Raw genomic sequence first — 19,836 nt, forward strand, 5'->3', positions numbered from 1 at the left:
TGTTGCATGGTAAAAGGTATCAATAGAAGGAAGGCAAAAGTTTGATACCAGGCCTTCCAGACCACTGCATTTCTTCAATCCAAAGCAGTTTTGCCTTTATGTATTGTAAATGTTGGAACACGTAGCAAAACGGCAATTGAAAGACAATGCATTCTTATTTAAAAAGCAAAAATTGTATCATACCAAACTGCTTGACCTTACTCCATGTAACCTCCATCTGCTTGTGCTTTCTCCATTCTCCTGATAATAATTTTGACAACTGACACTACCACACCTAAGGACAAAACTTTATCTGACTCCAATCTTGGACTTTTGTAATATTACACTTGGAAAGAAAATGCATTTGTTTGTGCTTTTATCTCACTCACCTATCTTCTTTGGTCCTTCAGTGCTGCATTGTGTCTGACTCCTATGTCTAAATTCATAAGAAAAACACTGTTTGCACTTGTAAATCAATGCTGTGATAACCTCAATTCTCTCACTGCAGAATGACAGAAGAGATTAGGATGCTATATATTTTTTTCTGTTTTTAGGTCTTTCTTTCTTTCTTTCTTTTTTTCTTTCTTTTTTTCTTTTTTTTTTTTCTTTTTTTTTAACATAGGGGTCCTGCAATCACTGGAAAGAGATAGAGACTGAGGAAGAGAGGGAAAGTGAGAAATAACCCCCCTCCAGAAGGAGAGGACCATGCTGCAATCCCCTCTCTTCCACTTTCCTACCAGGAGTTTGGTCATGCACACACACACGCATCCAGCATGATTTTCAAGGCAGGACTCAAACTGTAGTCAGTCATGTGGGAATCCAGTGCCTTAACCACCATACCACCTCTGAATCAGGATGCTGTATTCTTCAGTCTTTTCTGGGGTATATGAACTGGTCCTTGGTTGTGCAGATTACCAGCTTTTCTTTGGATGTATTTATTGGTCTGGACTGTGCCTGCTCAGGTATCTACAGGATTACTGGTCAACCATCTGGGCTGAACTTGAAAAGTCTTCATTCTTTTTAGTCCTCATCCCCCTCTAGCACCTAACTAGATTCTTTAACTAGATTCTTTAGGAATATCCTGCCAGCCATGATGGCATAAGCACACGCAGAACACCAAACCTCAATGAACAAGACCATTTCTAACTCCTGCTACCATGTCATTGGCTAAAACAAATCACATGGTTGATTCACATACATAAGGCTAGTGCAGGTTGCCCTACCCAAGGTGGATGGATATCGTAATGTTGCATGGTAAAAGGTATCAATAGAAGGAAGGCAAAAGTTTGATACCAGGCCTTCCAGACCACTGCATTTCTTCAATCCAAAGCAGTTTTGCCTTTATGTATTGTAAATGTTGGAACACGTAGCAAAACGGCAATTGAAAGACAATGCATTCTTATTTAAAAAGCAAAAATTGTATCATACCAAACTGCTTGACCTTACTCCATGTAACCTCCATCTGCTTGTGCTTTCTCCATTCTCCTGATAATAATTTTGACAACTGACACTACCACACCTAAGGACAAAACTTTATCTGACTCCAATCTTGGACTTTTGTAATATTACACTTGGAAAGAAAATGCATTTGTTTGTGCTTTTATCTCACTCACCTATCTTCTTTGGTCCTTCAGTGCTGCATTGTGTCTGACTCCTATGTCTAAATTCATAAGAAAAACACTGTTTGCACTTGTAAATCAATGCTGTGATAACCTCAATTCTCTCACTGCAGAATGACAGAAGAGATTAGGATGCTATATATTTTTTTCTGTTTTTAGGTCTTTCTTTCTTTCTTTCTTTCTTTTTTTCTTTCTTTTTTTCTTTTTTTTTTCTTTTTTTTTTAACATAGGGGTCCTGCAATCACTGGAAAGAGATAGAGACTGAGGAAGAGAGGGAAAGTGAGAAATAACCCCCCTCCAGAAGGAGAGGACCATGCTGCAATCCCCTCTCTTCCACTTTCCTACCAGGAGTTTGGTCATGCACACACACACGCATCCAGCATGATTTTCAAGGCAGGACTCAAACTGTAGTCAGTCATGTGGGAATCCAGTGCCTTAACCACCATACCACCTCTGAATCAGGATGCTGTATTCTTCAGTCTTTTCTGGGGTATATGAACTGGTCCTTGGTTGTGCAGATTACCAGCTTTTCTTTAAAATAGATGTGATCTGTTCATTATATCTACAGGCTAAAGACCTCCTGCCACAGAAATAAGGTTTCAACAATATAGCATATATTGAAACAAATAGCTACAAAGCGCTATTCTCTTTGGAAAACCAAATTTGTATAGCCATTGCAGTGTCAACAACCACTATTCTCTAACTTTGACTCATGATTGATTCAAGTGCATTCAATAGTAATTGATTGAAAACTAGTATAAGTAATTCTACCTTGAGTAGAATTTAAATGCCCCACAAAAATGATAGAAAAGATAGTAACAATTATATTTTTTACCCATGTGCCATCTCTCAACATATCTCTCTATTCTTACAATATCCTAGAATATAATTAGTATTTTTCTTCCATGACAGATGAGAGAATGTCAATTTTTAGTTTTGAAATAAACTGGACAAGTGTCATGCAATTGGTCAATTTAGAAAATGAGAAATAAATACAACTCTCTCCTTTTTCTTCCTTTAATTTAGGACTTACGTTTACAATGAAGTCTTCAAAAATTTATCAGTTTATCCTTAGGAGTCCAAAGGCAGAAACACAAATATAGTAGTGTGTGTGTGTGTGTGTGTGTGTGTGCGCGTGTAAATTTGGTCCAATCTTATGAAACTACATTTACAGGATGCAAGTGTATACCAGGTACAAACAAGAGATGGAGAGCCATGTTCATTTTACATTTTGCTCTCCAGATGTGAAGAGCAAGATGTGACCAAGGCATGGTCCTGCTACCCACTGCTTACAATGCAAAATGCCTGTTTAAATATACTTGATGCCAGCCTGGATCACCTGCAAATGTACTTAGACACAAGCAAAGAAAATATTCATGAAGATATAAAAAATGTTATTGTCACTGAGAAGAAAAAAAAAGCTGTGAGAAAAATAAAGATGAAAATCCTAATGTCCTGAACACCATATGCATGATGAGGATGGACACCTCCAATTCTGTTTCCTGATCTCCTGTGTTTAAAATTGCCTTTGTTTCTCTATTTAAGCAACCTCGAGGGCATTGATTTTTCTTATACTAAGCAAAGTGGGCCAGATAAATTTGATTCTTTCTTAAGCACTGAAATCCTAAATCTAGAGAGATGATTTAAGTGGTTAAAAATGAGGGAACCAGCAGTTAGCGTAATGGCTATGTTACTGGACTCCCACGTAGTCAACCGCGGTTCGCGTCCTGGACCCGGTGGCTTAAAACTCACGTCAGGCGCGTGTGCGTGCATGCCCAAGATCCCTAGAGGAGAATGGAGGAGGAGGGACTGCGGTGTGACCATCCCCTCTGGGGGGTGATTTCTCGCTTTCTGTCTCTCTGTCTCTGTCTGTCTGTCTGGCAAGTACATGTGCTCTATAGCAAAAACCTCTCCCCCCCCCAAAAAAAAGAGGTTAAAAATGATTGTTTTAGTATGTTTTAGAGAGTCTGATTACTAAGCAAGGGCTCCATGCCTGACACAGATGATGGCACCAGCTGTGGAGAAAAGTATGGAGAAAAGTAAAGATTCTTATTGCAAAGTCAACCAGCAAGGAGACAGGAAGGCAAAGCTCAAATCTGTCTCTCCCAGTTGAGATCTGTTAAGTTTTCAGTGGTTAAGAGCAAGAGAAAGCACAAAGGAAATTTGATTTGGCAAAGCTTGATTGGTGAGTTCTACATTTGTTCCCATTCAGTATGTGGACGGTTGGCCAACACACCTTCCATGTTGATGGATCCCTCACTACAGAATGATTTCTGGCATTATATTTCTATTTGTTCCCATAGGTGAATTAATTTCCCAAGATGCCAGAGGTCATCTGAGAAAGTTCTCCCTCTGTGCATGGTTACCTCAGGATCCTGAATTTGTTAAACAACTTTGTTAAACAGAGTTAGTAAAAGAAATAGAACCAATCCTTAACTGGTTTTAGGTGACTTCAGTCTCACCTCAAGAATAAAAGTTTATAACTTAGATTTTAAAAGTGATGTCTATTCCTTCATTATAAGTATTATCTATTTTCCTATGAATTGCACTTGATTTACTCAATCTAGTATAAATTTATCTTACTTTTTCATAAATGATACATAAATAAATATGTAATAAGAGAATCAAGTAGTATTCTCAAAACAAAGAAATGAAAGAAAAGAAAAAAACATTGATTTTCTGATCTTTTCTTTTGATAAGCAGACTAAAATATTTCTCATGACATTCAGCTGAAACCATCAGTAATGTTATAATAAGTTACATCTAATAATTATCATAAATTTTAAAATTAGGCAGAGAGACAAATATAGAAATAAATATCCCCATGACAAAAAAATCAATTGAAATCTTTTGAGAGGAGAAAGTCATCCAAAAAGGAAAAAATAGTGGGAAGGGGTTGTTTTCACTAATGACTTTAAAAGAGCTGCTGCCTGAGGACGGCATAGCCATTCCCTGAGCTACTGCTGGGCCTGGTGCTTAAGCTGGCTGGATCCCATGTGGCTAACCCTGAGTTTTGAGTCCCAGATGGCAGGGTCCCCAGAGTCTCAAGGGGAAGGAGAAATGGAGGAGAGGGGATTGTAATGTGACCATGCCCATGGCGGGGTGTGTGTGTGTGTGTGTGTGTGTGTTCTCACTTTCTCTTACTCACTGTCTCTTTCTGGTGAGCACATACATCCTCTGGCAAATTTAAAGAGAAAAGAGAAAAGAAAAAGAAAAGAAAATGTCTGTATGTAAATTAAATACTTGGTAATTTCTTCTTTACGATTACTGTTATTTTGTGATCTTGAACTCATATTCTGGTGGCCTGCACTTAAGACTTTAGGTAAATTATTTTAATAGAGATAAAGTGAACAAACAAAGAGGTCAAAGACTTACGAAATTAAGAAAAAGAGTTAATTTGAAGCTACAGAGTCCAGAACTCCAGTTACATCATTGGACTCCCACATGGCGGAACTAGGCTTAAGTTCTGGACTCCGTAGCTTCAAATTAACTCTGGTTATGTTCGCGTGGGTGCCCAAGATCCCAGGAGGAAAATGGAGAAGAAAGGATTCTGGCATGGCCATGCCCCCTGGGAGGTGCTTTCTCACTTTCCCTATTATTGCCTCTGTCTCTCTCTCTGGTGAGCACATGCATCCTAAGGCAAAAAAGGAGGAGGGAGATCTGTGCCAGGATGCCCATAATACCCCACTTGAAATAACGATGACACAACTATCTTGACAATGTAGCACATTTTGATGTTAATGAACACCTAATATTTTTTAATTGTCCACAGAAATATAAAATTCTTTAATAAAAAAGAGATCTATAAACTTCTTGAAAAAATTGTTATCAATACAAGAAGATCTAAGGAAAATGGGCGGTGTTGTTGTTGTTGTTGTTGCTGTTTGCCGTCAGACAGATGTGCTTACCAAAAAGAAACAAAGGGAGAAAGAGAGAAGGAATGAGAGAATGCAAGCACCTCCCCACCCATGGGACATGGTCACACTTCAATCCCAATGTAACTGTTTCAGAAAATTCTTGCTCAAAAAGATGAGACTAATTAGTAAATAACTTCTCTGTTTGCTAAAGGAAATTTCTGCAAAATAATCTATCTTGACAGTTTGCTCATATGGGTGAACTGTTCTCCTAATAGGACAATAAATTACTGCCCAAGATAGATAACCTTGTTTATCTTTCAAGCAAGGGTTAGTTACCAAGATGCTTTCCAAGACTCTCTGTGTCTAAAAATCCTAAGATAACATGTCCCCAACTTTGCCCAATACTAATCAGTTTCCCATCTTGAAAGAACTCCCTTAAATTGGGGGCCAGCAGATGGCATAGTGGTTACATTGCTGGATTCCCACAAAGTCAGCTGTGGTTCCCAGACCTAGTGGCTTGAAAATCATGCCGAGCTCATGTGCGTGTCTGCCCAAGATCCTGGGAGGAAAACAGAGAAAAAGGGACTACAGTGTGACCATCCTCTTGGGGCAGGTGTGTGTGTGTGTGTGTGTGTGTGTGTGTGTGTGTGTGTTCTCACTTTCTCTTACTCACTGTCTCTTTCTGGTGAGCACATACATCCTCTGGCAAATTTAAAGAGAAAAGAGAAAAGAAAAAGAAAAGAAAATGTCTGTATGTAAATTAAATACTTGGTAATTTCTTCTTTACGATTACTGTTATTTTGTGATCTTGAACTCATATTCTGGTGGCCTGCACTTAAGACTTTAGGTAAATTATTTTAATAGAGATAAAGTGAACAAACAAAGAGGTCAAAGACTTACGAAATTAAGAAAAAGAGTTAATTTGAAGCTACAGAGTCCAGAACTCCAGTTACATCATTGGACTCCCACATGGCGGAACTAGGCTTAAGTTCTGGACTCCGTAGCTTCAAATTAACTCTGGTTATGTTCGCGTGGGTGCCCAAGATCCCAGGAGGAAAATGGAGAAGAAAGGATTCTGGCATGGCCATGCCCCCTGGGAGGTGCTTTCTCACTTTCCCTATTATTGCCTCTGTCTCTCTCTCTGGTGAGCACATGCATCCTAAGGCAAAAAAGGAGGAGGGAGATCTGTGCCAGGATGCCCATAATACCCCACTTGAAATAACGATGACACAACTATCTTGACAATGTAGCACATTTTGATGTTAATGAACACCTAATATTTTTTAATTGTCCACAGAAATATAAAATTCTTTAATAAAAAAGAGATCTATAAACTTCTTGAAAAAATTGTTATCAATACAAGAAGATCTAAGGAAAATGGGCGGTGTTGTTGTTGTTGTTGTTGCTGTTTGCCGTCAGACAGATGTGCTTACCAAAAAGAAACAAAGGGAGAAAGAGAGAAGGAATGAGAGAATGCAAGCACCTCCCCACCCATGGGACATGGTCACACTTCAATCCTTCTCCATTCTCTTCTCAGGATTTTGGGAAATTGTTTTTTTAAGCCTCGGGTACTGGACCCGAGCACTCAAACCGTGCAGTCAGCCGTGTGGTATCCAACTGCCTTAACATCACAGCTCACACTGGTCCCAAATAGAGACTTCTTTAATCCTCACTCTCATGTATTATTTCTTATATTCATTCCTTCAGGAAAGTTCATTTATTTAAAAGGAAACTTAGTAGGCATGAATTAGTTATTGAATGAACAAATTTGAAAAAAATCCCTTAATGATGCATCTCTAGGGTGCCATTTCCTAGACTTACTTGAAGCTCTAAGACTTAGTTAATAAAAATTATTGTTAGGTAAATCCAAGATATGAAAATCCAAAATTAATAAGGATAAATTCACGATGATTATTTCTGTTAGAAAAGAATTCATAATACAAAATGACTGCCTATAGAAATCCTTTAAATAACAGACTGCAAGTCTATTGTAATATAATAAGAATTTATATAAATTTTAAAAAATAATCTTATATTCCTTATAAAAGAATATGCCTTTCCTTTTCCCTAGGAGAGTATTTTTGTTAATATTTAACTTGGAGTAAGTAATAAAATTTACCTACTCATGCTTGCCTTTTTGAATAACTGCTTCTGAAAGAGTTCATCTTTATCTTCTAAGGTCTTTGCTATGTGGCATGAGATATGCGTGGTTGAATACAGAGCCAGATTACTTAAAACAATAGGAGAGATTAGAGAGGCTTTGGGAGGCAGGATAGAGGATGAAGAAGGGAAATTGATGGAAAGTGAACCAAATGTCTGCCCTGGGGATTTAAGGAATAGAATTATGTATGTGTCATTACACCTAGATCTTTCTGGCAGAAGGTTGAAAATTCTGAGAAATACAACTGAGATCGGAACCTGCTCTGAAAGTGGACATGGTGAGAGTAGACTACTCCCACGGGGACTCTGTAAATTATATACAGAAACTACAATTAATACTTTGATCAATTCATGAACTATTATAAAACATCTACTAATACACCAGTTACGGTGAACAATGGCAAGCTTTGCAATAGTTGTCTATAAAACAGGAACAGACGCTACAACGCTACAGATAAACGAGATGAAATCTATAAATCTCTTAAAGTTTACGTGACCATTAGGAATTCCAGAGCTTCTGGATAAAACACATCTTCACATGCTGTGCATGTTCAGTAAAAGTTACGGGATTCCTCAATCTTTACCTACAATTACGTATTTTTTTTCCTTCTTCACTTTACTATTATTTTTCTGCTTCTGCTGCTTTTAAAACTCATTTTCCAGTTAATATGAAATGATGCTTTATACAAATAAATAAAAACAACTTTTTTAAAAAATAGCTGTGACTCCCTGTTAAGTTTCTTTGGGAAATTAATTGCATCTTTGCTGATCTACTCAAGCTCAAAATGCAATATGCAGTAACTAATCAATACTTGCATGGCAAAGGGAACACACTGCCTTGTCTAGGGTCCATAGACCACTTTTGAAGGAAAAAAAAATCAATGAATTATTTACGCAGAAATGTATTAGGCCATACTTCTGATGATTACATAAATTTAAGTAAAATCCACAAATCAGGAGCAAGGTAGTGACAAGGTTTATATGTAGGTTGTTAAATATAATATGTACATTCATTTCATTCTTGGCAAAATTTAACATTTTCATCATGTTTTTTGGGTTATCTTTTCCCAGATCAGCTTTTAGATGTGTTTAAACCAGTTCCAGACAGCTGTATGAACAAATAATTAACAGAAAACACAATCAGAGACATAGAAAGTTTTGAACCACTCCTATAAATATAAATATAATTTTTTAAATGAATATTAAGTTGGAAAATTAATTTATGATTAAGGATTACTTTAATATCTTGCTAACAAGATATTAAAGGTATTAAATGTAAACAAATATCAAACATGGGCAAATATTTTATATTTTGCTTATTAGAATTAAGATTAAAATGAGTAATAAGCTAGGTATCCAGCTTAATTATTTAAAAAATTATAATAATAAAAAGAATCCATGAATATTTACATATTGAAAATAAATGCTCAGACTTTTTAAGTCAAATTTCCAGATGACATCTTCACATTGAATCAAATAAAAGCTATTATTGCCTTGATATTATTTATAAAAATAATCCCAGACTTCCTCTCCAAAGCCTTACATCCGCCTCAGCTTCTGTCGGCTAAATTCTGACCAAATGATTGCAAAGTTCATTGAAAAGATCAGACTCGTTTTTTTGGCTCTACTCTCTTTCCTTAGTACCTGCAATAAAATGTTCTCCTCATTTTCTCCTATATCTAGAGGCTTCCTTTCAGCCTCCTTTACCACATTTTCTTCTTTGGTCTTAAATATTGGCATTCCTCAAGTATATGTATTAAATGTTTTTAAGACTCAATATCCAATTCACAGAAAATATTCTCTAAATAATGCTTCAATCTTTCTAAATTTCTGTGATTTGCTATTGTATTATTTAACTAGATCTCTTGTCTGTGCTAGCATTATATCCTACTATCTGCTCAACATCTTTACAAGGATATCATGAAGGCCTCTAAACCAATGGTCCAAAATTTAAACTCATCTATTCCTCAAACTGGCACTTCTGGTTTCTTATCTTTTTAGAGCTTAACATATTTCCATCCAGTTTTACAAAGCATCATTTGTCACCCTTGATGTTTCCTTATTCAATCATGTTGGTAAATTCACCATTAAACCATGTGATTTCACCTCCTACATATATTTTGAATCTATCCAATTCTCTTAATTTCTTCTAATAACAACTTAAACCAAGTTACCATCATTTCATTTCTGACCTGGATTCTGCCATAGACTTCTGATTGTCCTGTCTCCACCAATTGTCTTTCTCTTCCAAATAATTATTTATGCTACATAGTGATTCATCTCCTCTAATACCTTCACATTACTTTTAAAAGAAATACCAATATTATTTACTTGGCCTGTATGATTTATATGGTCAACCTCCTCCCACACTACAATTTTGTCTTAACCCGTATACTCATAATATCTGTTTTAGCCATACTGGTCTTTAATTGGTGTTCAAAACTGACTAAAGCCTACATATTCCTGCATTGCTTTGTCCATAGTTTTGATTCAGCTTTACTCTTGGTGTTGTACATTCTACAGGTTTGTGCAAATGTGTAATGGCAAGTACCTAACACTGTACTGATATGCAGAATTATTTCACGGGACTAAAATTGTGCTCTCTGCATCCTTCCCTCCCCCTATCCTAACTACTGGCAACCACTGATCCTTTTACTGTCTCTTTAGTCTTTTGCTTTCCAAAATGTCATATAGTTGGATCACAGAATATGTTGCTTTTTCAAACTCACTTCTTTCACTTAATCATATTCATTTAAGTTTCCTCCATGTGTTTTCATAGCTTGATAATTCATTTATGGTTTTTTTGTTTGTTTGTTTGAAATTTGCCAGATTGTCTGTGAATTTACCAGAGAGACAGAGAAGAGAAAACACTCTCTCCCTTATGGGAAATAATCATGCTGTAATCTTTTCTCTCCCATTTCTCCCTCCTTTTAGGATTTTGAGTAGGCACACACATGTGTCAGGATGTCTTTGAAGCTGCTGGATCTGAAATTTGAATAGCGTGATTGGTCTTGAGATCCTGGTTGGCCTTGAGATCTAGCTTCCTTAACTACCAGGCCATGAGGTGGCCCAGCTCATTCCTTTTGGGGGCTGAATACTATTCCATTGTCTGAAGTACCATTATTTGTTCATTTATTAAATAAAGAACAAAAATAAATAAACTTGGTTACTTCCAAGTTTTGGTGATTATAAATAAAGTTCCTATAAACATCCATGTGCACATTTTGGTGAAGGCATAAATAGTCAGCTCATGTAGGTAAATACCATGGAATGTAATTGTTGAATTGTATGGTAAGAGATTTAGTTTTGTAAGGAATTGAGTCTTCCAAAATGCTGTACCATTATGCTTCTCCACTACCAATGGATAAGAGCTTTTATACCACACCCTCACTGAAATTTGTGACTGGCAGTGTTTGGAATGGCCATTTTAATTTTAATAGATATGTAGTAGCATCGTGTTATTTTAATTTGCAATTTTCAAATAATATATGATGTTAAATATCTTTTCATACTCTTACTTGCCATTTGTAGATCTTCTTTGATAAGATGTCTGCTCAGGATTTTTGCCCACTTCTTCAAGCTGTTCTTTTCTTATTGTTCAATTTCAGGAGTTTTTTTAAATATATTTTAGATAACAGCCCTTTATTAGTCATGTCTTCTGCAAACATATTCCCCCTCTGCAACTTGTCTTCTCATTCTCTTGATATTGTCTTTTTTTATTTTTAGAAAATCCAGGCTGACAATTATTTCTTTCATGGAACTTGCCTTTGATGTCATATCCAAAAAGTCAGTGCTGATAATAATCCTAAAAGACACAATCTCAAATGTCATTATTCTGAAAGCTATAATTTCTTTTCTTTTCTTTTTCTTTCTTTTCTTTTCTTTCCTTTCTTTTTTTTTTTTTTTTTTTGGAAAGGTTATTTCTATAGGGCGCATGTGCTTGCCAGAAAGACAGGGAGAGACAGAGAGACAGAAAGCGAGAAATCACCTCCCAGGGGTGATGGCCATGTTGTAATCCCTTCTACTCCATTCTCCTCTTGGGATCTTGGGCACACACGCACACATGCCCGAAATGAGTTTAAGCCACCAGGTCCAGGACTCGAACCATGGTCGACTTCATGGGAGTCCAGAGACATAGTCATTACACCAACTGCTTGTCCCTTGAAACCCATAATTTTATGTTGCAATCCCAAAAATGAAAAATCCTTGGTTGTAAATCTCTAAAGCCTGAAATTTTTAATGTCTAAACTCTGAAAATCAAAATTCTTAATGCTGAAAATCACTGATATTAAAATCCAGAAAAACAAAATTTCAATAAAGGCAATTCAGAATGGATTTAAAAAAAGAATATAGAGGTGGGAAGGAAAATTCTAGGAAAGAAATTAGTATATATCTAATCATAGGGCAATTTTAGAAACTGCAATGCCACATAAAATATTAATGAGAATTTAGGGACCAGCAGTTAGTGTAATGGCTATGTCGCTGGACTCCCACATAGTCAACCACGGTTCGAGTCCTGGACCTGGCAGCTTAAACTCACACCGGGTGCATGTGTGTGCGTGCCCAAGATCCCAAGAGGAGAATGGAGGAGAAGGGATTGTGGCATGGTCATCCCCCCTGGGGGGTGATTTCTCGCTTTCTGTCTCTCTGTCTCTCTCTGTCCTTCTGGCAAGCGCACGCGCCCTATAGCAAAAACCTCTCCAAAAAGAAAATGAGAATTTATTCTGTGAGAAGATCCATGTCCCAAAAGAGAAAAAAGCCGCTATTCATCATGATATAAGCCTTCAAACTCTAGTTAATGACTGTGAAAGTGTTTGTGCTAACCAAAAGGTATGTATTATTTATTGCCTATTTTGTTGTGCAAATTGGCCTATTATAGATTTTGTTTTATATGTTTCTTAAATAAATCTCTTCTTTAAGATATAAATAAATGTCCTTATATACATTTTTCATTACTTTTTCCCAGACTTGTAATTTAAGGAATCTAGACTTTAGGTACGTTCAACTTTTAGGATTTCAATATTTGGCATTACAGCATTCAGGATTGTGTCTACTGGAATTATTGTTCAAAGCCATAAAAAGCGATCACCAAACACAGATCAGTTAAGATTTTCCCTGTTATCTTCTAGGACTTTTAGAGTTTGGGGTTTTACATTCAAGTACAGAATTCATTTTCAATTAATTTTGTGAAAGGTGTAAGGTCTGTGTCTTAATGATTTCTTGGAATATGGATATTTGATTATTCCAGCACCAGTAGTTAAATGCCATCTGTGGGCCAGCAGATAGTGTAGGGGTTAAGGCACTGGACATCAACATGACTGACCATGTTTCAAATCCTGGACCTGACACCTACCTTGCTTGCTTTCTCACTTTCACTTTCCCTTTCTCTCTCTCTCTCTCTCTCTCTCTCTCTCTCTCTGTTGATCACACATGCCCTGTAAGTAAATTTTAAAAATAGCAATAATAATAAGTACAATTCAATGAAAATGCATTTTAAAGAATACCTTTTCTCCATTGTACTGCTCTTATTCCTTTGTCAAATATCTGCTAACTCTACTGATAAGGGTTCCCTAATAGGATCTTTATTCAACACTTCTTTCCAACATCATACTGGAAGACCTAGCTATACAATAAGAAAGACTGAGAAGGAAGAAATCAGTCTTTAGTCTCAAATCACAAGATCACCTTTGTAGAAAAGCAGAAAGAATCAGCAAAAACATTCCTAATAAGCAATATGGCATCGGGAAAACATTAATTTTCTTACTATTAAGTATGATGTTGACTGCTCTTTAAGAAGTTGAAAATGTTTCCTTTTATTCCTTATTTGCTGAGAACTTTTATTATAAATGGGTATTGCATTCATTGGTTGCCTTTTCTATATATACTGATATGATCCTGTGATTTTTCTTTTTTGACTTGATGTGATGGATTATATTAATTGACTTTTTTTTTTTTTTTGAGAGATTTTCACTGTAGGGCGCGTGCACTCGCCAGACAGACAGAGACATAGAGACAGAAAGCGAGAAATCACTCCCCAGGGGGGATGGTCACGCTGCAATCCCTTCTCCTCCATTCTCCTCTCAGGATCTTGGGCACGCACGCACACGCGCCCGGCGTGAGTTTTAAGCCACCGGGTCCGGGACACGAACTGCGGTCGACTACGTGGGAGTCCAGCGACATAGCCATTACGCTAACTGCTGGTTCCCTATATTAATTGACTTTTAAACATCAAACCAGACTTGCATACATAGCATAAATTCTACTTGGTCATGATGTCATTCTTTTTTTTTTTTTTTCTTTTTTTGTAGAGGTTTCTGCTATAGGGCACATGTGCTCGCCAGAAAGACAGGGAGGGTCAGAGAGACAGAAAGTGAGAAATCACCTCCTGGGGGGATGGCCATGCCACGATTCCTTCTCCTCCATTCTCTTCTCAGGATCTTGGGCACACATGCACATGCGCCTGGCGTGAGTTCAAGCCGCCAGGTCCTGGTCTCGAACCACAGTCGACTACATGAGAGTCCAGCGACATAGCCATTAGGCTAACTGCTGGTCCTCATGTAATTCTTTATGTGTACTATGAGATTTATTTGCTAATATTTTGTTGAATACAGTAGCATTTATGTTAAATAGAATATTGGTTTAATTTTTGGTATTACATTAATACTAATCTTATAGAACTAGGCCGTGTTTCCCTGCTTCTGTTTTCTAGAGGGGATTCTAGAGAATTGGTAATCATTTGGTCCTTAAATATTTGATAAATTAGAAACATCCTATGCTCTGTGTTTTCTCTTTTGGAAAATTATTTATTGTTGACTCGATTTCTTTAAAAATATAAACTTATTTATATTATATAGTTTTCCTACTGTGAATTTTGGTAAATTATATTTTCAAGAAATATGTACATTTCATCTGTTATTAAATTGGTAAGTATAATTGTTCATACTATTTCTTTTCTATCCTACCATTGTGAGATCTTAAGGGGTATTTCATCTTTTATTTCTAATATTAGTCATTTGTGTCTTCTCTTTTTTTCTTAGTTTGCTTGGCTTATTGCTTTTATTAATAATTTCAAAGTAGCAGCTTCATGGTTTTGTTGATATTCTTTTTATTTATTTTTGGAGACGTTTTTGCTACAGGGCATGTGCGCTAGCCAGAAAGATAGAGACAGAGAAACAGAAAGCAAGAAATCACCACCACCACCCCACCTCCCCCAGGAGAGACGGCCACGCCGCAATTCCTTCTCTTCCATTCTCCTCTTGGGATCTTGGGCACGCACGCACACATGCCCGGAGTGAGTTTAAATCACCGGGTCTGGAACTCCAAACACAGTCAACTACATGGGAGTTCAGTGACATAGCCGTTTCGCCAACTACTGGTCCCTTTGTTGATGTTCTTTACTGATGTTCTGTATTCCATTTCATTTATCTATGCCCAAAGTTTTGTTATTATATTTTACTGCTTATGTTAGATATAATTCGCTTTTCTTCTTTTAGCTTCCTAAGATAAATTGTATGTGATTGATTTATATCTTCTTTTCCACTATATTCATTAAATACTACATGTTTTATTCTAAGAACTGCTCTTGCTGCATTTCAAAAGTTTTGTTAGGTTTCATTTCATTGTCATTTAGTTCAAAATATCTTTGAATTCCTCTTATGATTTTTATCTCTGACCTATGCGTTATTTAGAAGTGTGTCATTTCCTGGTATTTTTGCATTTTCCAATGATCTTTTCATTGTTGGTTTCTGGTTTGATTTCATTGTGGTCTGAAAGCAGACACAATATAACTTTTATTCTTTTAAATTTGTTGATGTGTGTTTTATGTCCCAGATTGTGATCTGTCTTGGTGAATGTATCAAGTGAAACATTTTGTGTGAAATATTTTCATATTTCAATATCCTTGAAAAGACTGTTTAGTCTTCTGTTGTTAGATAGCCTATAAATACCAATTATATTCAATTGATTGGTGCTGCTTTTGAGTTTCACTAAGCTCTTACTGATTTTCTGCCTCCTGAAACTCTATTTCTTGATAAAGGTCTTTTTAAAGGCTCTATCTGTAATAATAGATTCATATATTTTTCCTTTCAATTCTGTCAGTTCTTGCTTTATATATTTTGATGCTCTACTGTTAGGTACATACAACAGTAAGGATTATTATATCTTCTTGGAATATTAATCATTTTATTATTATGTAATGCCTCTTGATCCCTGATAACTTTCCTTGATCTTAAGTCTTTTCTGTCTAAAGTTAATACAGTTATTCCTACTTTCTTTTGGCTTGTGTAGGCATGGTACAACTTTTATTTATTCCTTTACCTTTAGTCTACTTGTGTCTTTATATTTAAAATTGTTTTTTCATAGATCATATATAGTCAATTTATTTTTTGATACATTTTGACATCTGCATTTTACTTGGTATATTTAGATTATTGACATGTTTGGATCAATATTCACCTTTGTTTTTTTGCCTTTTTACTGCTTTCTATTTACTGCCCTTGGTCATTGATGCTTTTTGTCTTGTACATCTTTCCTGCATTTTGTGATTTTCACTAAGCATTTTATATGATTTCATTTTTTCTTTTTTTCTTGGCCTATCACATATACATAGCATTCCATTTACAGTAAACATCTTTTTATAAGTAGGAGTATGCTCAAAAAATGATAGTAAGTATAATAAATACTGAAACCAATAACATAGTCACTTATTCCCTTAATCAAGTATTGTATACTCTACATAATTGTATATGCTATACTTTTGTATGACTAGTAAAGAAGTAGCATAATTGTATATGCTATACTTTTGTATGACTAGTAAAGAAGTAGGTTTGTTTACACCACTAGCATCATCAAATAAATAAGTAATGCATTATATTATAATTTTAAGAGGGCTGGGATGTCACTAGTTAATGGGAATATTTCTGCTCCATTATAATTTATGAGACCACTGCCATATATATGGTCTATCACTGATGGAAACGTCATATGAGGTGTATGACTATAATACTATTACCTACAAACTGATTAAAATTTCAGAAAAAAATCAGAAAGCCCATTGACAGTGGACATATGATAAAATGAACACTATAACATATTCCTATTATTTATAAAGCCATTTTTACATTAAAATTCTTGGTAGATATTTTCCCTTTTATCTAACAATTTTGCTTCTGAGCAAAAGTGCCATTCAGAAAACCCTGCAGTGATGTAGAAACTTATGGCTCTCTTGAGTTGTAATTTCTTGCAAAAATGAAGGTGACAAGAGTTAGAGATCTATGCTATTGGTGTAAGGTAACTTTGTATAGACACTGTGGAAAACAATATGGATGTTCCTTAAAAAGTTAGAACTACTGTATGACTAATTCCACTCCTTTGTATTTACTCAAAAGACTAAGAAAATGCTCCGTTGGAAAGGCATCCATGTTTACTGCAGCATTATTAACAATGGCTAAAACGTGGCATCTACTTAACTGTCCAAGAACTTATGACATAAGTGAAAGAATGTGGCACATGTACACTATTGGTATATTATAATTAGACCACTGTCATTTAGATTATTGACATATTTGGATCAATATTCACCTCTTTTTAGTTTTTACACTTTTACTTAGCCATAAGGAACAATGAGACCCTGTCATTTGACACATAGTGAATGGATAGAGAAGATGTGATGCTAAATGAAATAAACTAGACTATGAAAGACAATATATATCCCTGATCAATATATACCAAATGTCTACATTCTATGGCAGAAATTGAAAGATCTGAAGATATAATAGTGGGGAGGACAAGTATAGACTGCAGAAACTACATGGAAAATGAGTGGATATTAGAGGGTGGCTAGGAGGTGCTCAGATAAGAAATGCTTATCAGGTTAAAAAAATGTAAAGTTCTCTATTGAAAATTATGTCTATGGTAATATCCTTGATTTGATTTTCATGTACTACATGCATACTTTAAATAATTACATTGTGGACTACAGGGATATACTGCATCAATGTAAGTAAAAAGGTACTTAGTAAAAAAGACAGTGTTAGATACAAATGAAGAGGATCTGGAAGTGTCCCGAGAGTCTTCGTGTGAAAACCATAAAGAGCGCAAACAGTACTGAGTGAAAAATAGAAGGGACTCCAACCCTTATAAAAGGAGCGACTTCCATTTGAGGAGAAGGTGCTTTTGACACACAAGCTCTCTCTTCTCCATTCTTTAACTAAAGAATAAAATTTCTGATCTATATATACACACTTATATAAATTTCATTTTTATTTATATTAGTTACAAAAAGAATGACAAGTACTTCCTCTCATTCTTATAGAAATCAATTTAAAAAATAGAGAGAGATTTTTCCTATAGGGCACATGTGCTCACCGGAGAGACAGAGAAACAGAGACAGAGAGGAATCACCCCCCAAGAGGATGGTCACGCAGTTATCCCTTCTCCTCCATTCTCCTCTTCGGACCTTGGGCACACACACACATAGGCATCCAGCGTGAGTTTTAAGTGGCCATCTGGGACTTAAACCACGATTGACTGTGTGAGAGTTCAGCAACATAACCATTATGCCATCTGCTGGACCAAAAATATATATATACTGGATCATCACAGAATTTCATATCTCAGTCTCCATTTAAAAAGTTTTTTATTTACTAATAAGTGGATATTGCTTTAGTTTGTATCAAATAGACAGTAGCTGCACATGAGAAAATAATGTTAATTATGTAAATACTTAAATATTTTAAATGACCAATTTAGTAATAAAGAATCCAGGGATATTTGTTATAATTTAAGGATGATATTATTAATAGTTAAAATGGATTGAAATTGTCATGCTAAGTTCTTTACCTCATTGAATCTGCATATAACCATAAGAGATAAATACTGTTATAATCTCTGTTTTTTAAATGAGGATACTGAACCATAGAGAAATTAAGTTGCTTATGCCAGTCCCAAAAGTGGCTCCAGAAATAAGTATCTATGATGTATCGAAAGCATTCAGCTTTCAGAGCTCACACTTCCACAAACTTTCTAGATTGTATTTCTTGGCAAATGATGTCCTAACAGTTATCAGCACCCCCTTTATATAGATAAACATTCTTGGATTCATTCCTACATTGAATGCCAAAACTGTGACTCTCGACATATTCCTGACTTCTATATGCACTAGGCTCTGAGGACCTACGGCGCCCACTTGAAGACAAAGATGAATCCTGCCACTTTGCACAGCTGGTACTTGAAAATGTCACTGTTGATTAGGTATTTTTAGTCATTTAATTTTCGCTCAGTAAGCTGGATTTCAGTTCTCTTTCTTGACTGACATATATTGTTTCTATCTCTTTCTTTAGTCTACATTTTCTTCAGGGTATTTATTATAAGATACATGACATGTTATTTTTAATACTATATCACCTGCAGAAAACAAGCAATGGGAATAAAAGTAAAACTTTCCCTTAAAACATATTGCTTCCGTTGACCTATCCTATATTGAGTTAGTTTTATAAAATATATGTCTGCTATAGATTTAAGAAAAGAAAAATGCTGAATTTGAATTCTCAGTTTTATGTAGAATAAAATATTATAAAACATTATACTTAATATATTCAAATATGGAAGTGTGAAGAAACCCCAAAACAAATGTTAAAGAGAATATTCTGTTTTCTACAAATATCTAGTAGTACAAGTCAAAATTATAGTTTAAAGTTTCACTTCTGAGGATATATAGTAGTTTGAGTAGAAAAATGCATAATTTGAACTTTTGCATCACTTTTACTGAAAAGAAAAAAATCAACATGCTGGCCTGCTAGCCTAGTGGTTGAGTAGGACCAAACATGGCTGACCATGGTCCAAATTCTAGCCCTGGCAGCTTGATAAATACTCCAGCTGTGTGTATGTGCATATCCCAAACCCCAACAGGATAGAGAAATGGAAGAAAAAAGATTGCATGTGACCATTTCCTACCGTGGGTGCATTTTCCCTCTCACTCTGTCTTTCTGTGAGTACACATGCTATCTGGTAATTCAAAAAAAAAGAAAGAAAATCATTAGTTAAAATTCTATAATCACAAATTCAATACGCATAGGCTCGAAACTCATGCCCAGTGCAAGCGCTTGCATGCCCAAAATTTCAAAAGGAGAATGGAGGAGAAGGGATTGCAGTACGGTCATTTCCTGGGGGTGTGGGGGGCGATTTCTCACCTACTGTCTCTCTAGAGAGCACACACGCCCTAT

This window comes from Tupaia chinensis, unplaced genomic scaffold (assembly GCF_000334495.1).
Source record: "Tupaia chinensis unplaced genomic scaffold, TupChi_1.0 Scaffold000581_1, whole genome shotgun sequence".
NCBI lineage: Eukaryota > Metazoa > Chordata > Mammalia > Scandentia > Tupaiidae > Tupaia > Tupaia belangeri.